General features: G+C 41.3%; 1 long non-coding RNA gene across 1 annotated transcript; it reads left to right on the top strand.

Moving 5' to 3' along the window:
• Positions 1 to 522: 522 nt before the first annotated feature.
• Positions 523 to 3,832, top strand: LOC121074156. Its single transcript, XR_005822178.1, has 3 exons — positions 523 to 639; positions 1,599 to 1,742; positions 3,757 to 3,832. It is a non-coding gene; the product is annotated as an uncharacterized LOC121074156 (long non-coding RNA).
• The last annotated feature ends 205 nt before the right edge of the window (positions 3,833 to 4,037 follow it).

Genomic DNA, 4,037 nt, shown 5'->3' on the forward strand with positions numbered 1-4,037 from the left:
ATCAACAGATTCAGGCCCTGGCACTGGAGATTACAAAACACTATCTAGCCACTTAAATACTGGTTTAACAAACAAATAATATCAGAATTCCAATCATTAAAGACTGAAATGTTCGCTAGAGAAGCCTTTTCCCCATGAGCACACCCAGTAACATCTACTGCGGTGCTGGTTTGTTCAACAGTATCAAAACCATTTGTGAAGTAGTGCAGGGCCAAAATAAAAGGGCTGACTGCTCAGATAGGCAAAGTCACCCTGGGAATACAGGGATGTTTTGAGGGTCTGAGGCTGAGGAGGACTGCTCTTGGCTGGTCCAGCCAAGGGGCTTGCCCTGGCTAAGGGCACAGGGCTGCCCTCCACCAGCTCAGCCCCAGCACAGCAGGCATCAGGAGGCAAGGTGGACATAAGGAGAAGTTGTGTGTGCTTTCAACTAAACCAAATTTCCTTAGCCCATTTGCTGAAGCCAGATTTTCTTTTGAATGAATGTAGCAGGTTTGAGTGAAGATGCTGTTGTGTGTTTTCCCCAGGCTGCAGTTCCTGGGCTGAAGTGAAAGACCCCAGACTTGCCAGTGAAGAGACTTAAGCCAGGACCCTGAGCATCCATGGTGGACAGTGTGCCTGCAGAGCTGATGGCTGTTGTCGGTAGGCTATTTGCCCTGTGGTGGTATTTTTTTTTATTATTATTATTATTTTTTAATTTTTACTGAGTTTATAACGTCTTGGATTTAGTCCCAAATAAAATATTTTTTTCTTTTATAATTAGTGAAAATCTTTGGAAATCAGGTAGAATTATTCCTGTTTCCAAACGCCCTGTGACCTGCAGCGAAGGGAGGGTGTTGTTACAGTGTATGGTATATTGGAAAAAGAAGTCATTTAGTAAAAGCAAAAATTGCACCACTAACAATGAAACATAACATTAACAACTGCCCCATTTCTCTAGCACATCAATTCTTTTTCTATATGCCTTTGACACTTTTGCACACGAAAAATCACAGGTAGACACAAGGCATGCTCTGGGGTGCCTGTGCCAACACATGCAATGTGCGTGATCCAGCTCCTTCAAAGTCTCGGGGAAAGCATGGCCTTGGTATTGCTTTTATGAATAGCAGATGCACTGCATATTTAATATGGGCAGTGTGCCTAATCACGTCTAGTGTACAGTACATAGGTTAACAATATAAACTAGACCCTGAGAAATACAGTTATTGTAATCTTTCCATTATTTATCCATTTTAATCTCTGTTAGGAGACTATGTATAATTTATTTTTTATTTCTGCAATGAATAATATAACTAAGATCTCTTTATGTTTTTTATTTGAAAATTCTGTTTTAAAGCACTCTGTTGAATAACATTGGCTATATATATATTTTATAATAAAAGTGAAAATAATATGCAAAGCTTTTGTACTGGAATGCATATTAGGAAGGCCTTTAATGCAGTGGTATGCCTGACACTCGGGAGAAGATTCAAGAGCTATTGTAGCTGTGCAAGCACTGAGACCTTAGAGTTGTATGGCCCAGCACCAAAGACCTGAATACTCATGCTAAATTGTTTGATTTCTGTGCTTTTAAAATCCTGTTTCAGATTTCTTCTCCTCAGATTCTACAGATTGTGCCCCTTATAAGTGTCGTTGCTGCCATCAGAACTGCTTATTTTGCCAACAGAATTTAAACGATATTGGCATGAGCCCTCCTTGCCTTAACGCTGCGGCCTGGAAAAGGCAGAATCCCCATTTGGAAAAGGGTGAGTAAGAGATGCTCTGATCCAAGAAATGTGATCCAGGAACCAAGGCTTTTGCAAACATCCCCCTCACTAGTCCTGAGCCCATGTCTCAATACGCGTGGAGCTTCCCAGAAGGTACAATGCTCAGGACTGGCTGCACAGCAAGGGTGTGTCTGGAGGCAGATAGCCTTCAAAATGACAGCTCCTCTTCAAAGATGCAAGTTCCTAAGTATTAATAATCCTAGTCTGAGGATCTTATAAAACAAAATCCCAGCAAATTCTGTGGAGTGACAGATGAAAATAAAAAGGGCAGCCTCCATCAGTAGGGAGCCCATTAAAGGGAAGTGGATCCAGGGGCAATGCAGAAGGACAAGGACAGAAATATGTCATCCCAGTCTCAGTCCTGAGAGATGCACGCCTCAAGCAGCCCTCCCTCCAGCAGGCCTGTGCTACAGTCCTGGCTGCCACGGAGGAAGCAGCTCCCTGCTCTGCCCCTTGCACTGAGCTGCTATCAGCCTGCACTCTCCTGGGGAGCTCAGATCTGTTTGTAGGAAGCCTGTCTCAACTCCCCAAAAGAGGCAGCAAGAAGACGGTCTGCTCCAAATCTTGTTCTTGAGAGTTCTTCCTCTCATGTAATGCTAGCTGTCATCCCCATGGGTATTTATCCCTCTGGAAAAACAAAGCTGAGTAAAAGAAATGGGGCAATTATGGTCCTATGGGATTTATTTACTGAATTAGAGGACTAGTGCAACCTATTAAATATGAGTCCTGTTGATCTGGAGGCACATGACTGCAAAATTAATTTGGTGTACAGTAAGGTTAGCTCCCTGCCTTTCAAAATTCCATGCATGATTGTGAAGAGCCGGTGTTGGTCCATCTTAAGTCAGGATTAAAATTTTTCAGGATGTACAAGTTTAATTCCTCTGCAGTCTCCCTGCTCCCCTCCCTCCCTTACACTTTACAGCAGCAGGCATATACAGTAATGGAGAACAGCTGTATAGTTTAAGGAAAAGCCAAGAGGTTTGGAAACCAAGTGAGCAACCCTCCCTACTCCCTGCCTCAGAGAAGAGAAGACATTGTGCCCATGGATGTAGGGCCCTAGGGTGGTTTTAAATTAGCTGAAGACTCTACTTCAGTGTGAAGTTTGGCAGCAAGAACAGTGTGGTAAAACACATACTACCACTTCCCTACATTATAGTTAATCACTATTTTCTGGAATAGTTAAATAGCCATTCCCCTCCCAGAGAATAATTACTGCTATTTAATTGTGTTTATAATTTAGTATACACCTGAAAATACGCTATAAAATATCAGGGGGTTCCCTTTAATACTGGTGTTCCATTTACAAACTGTCACATTTATAATGCATCTTTAATCTTCTGTGGTCTGCTAGAATTTTATATTAAAGTCTGCTTTGTGCTTTAAATATTAAAGATTCTGCAGTACTTCAAAAGGTGATAATGCCTGATGCTCTGGTGGTGCTTAAATCTCAACAGCTAAATATATTGAGGAATGTTCGGTGGCCCTGGCTTAATTAAACATGTATGTGTATTTTCAAACGCAATCTTTTTCTGCTTGTTAGGTTTTTGACAAACCTCCAAACAGGTCCAGCTGGAACAAAGCATGTAAACAAGCTTGTGAATGAAAGCTTAAAACACTCAAATTAGCACCTTCTTACAATTAATATGCAAACCCTGGGATTTCCGTTATTGATAATGCCATTTAATATTACTTGCAGCTATGCCTTATATTCTAGCCTTTTCATTTTTCTAAACCATGTCCACTTTAATTATGTGAAAATACTGTTAGAGACTAGTCATCCAATGAGATGCTATTTACTATGAGAAACTTATTCTACGCTGTGTAACATAGTATAAATTACACGGCTGTGGTAGCTATTCAATACTCCATTTGTTTTGCAATGTTTAATGGTCTAATTTAGCACATATGGCTAAATCTGGAACCATCAAGATATGCACATAGTTTAACACATGGTCTTTTTATTGTTTCTATTGCTTGTTTTCCGCCCCCACAGGTTAATAAATTCACTTTCTGCATCCTCTCCTAGCTTGGATAGCAAGTGCTACAGTGGAGCAAGTGGAGCAAGTGCTATTGTCTCTGGTAGGAACAGGGACTGTATTAACTGGATGGGGCTCTGCTCAGCTCCAGAGCAGGATATGAGCCCCTCTCAGCACCCTGCTATGGAGTCATGTGTTTATTAGGAGCAGTTTTTTTTTTAAGTGAGTAAAATCACTCCTACCACAGCACCTGCTCTTGCAGACTTCTAGCAACAAAAATGTTTCAGTTATTTTTTCC

This window comes from Cygnus olor, chromosome 8 (genome assembly GCF_009769625.2).
Source record: "Cygnus olor isolate bCygOlo1 chromosome 8, bCygOlo1.pri.v2, whole genome shotgun sequence".
In the NCBI taxonomy this organism is placed as follows: Eukaryota; Metazoa; Chordata; class Aves; order Anseriformes; family Anatidae; genus Cygnus; species Cygnus olor.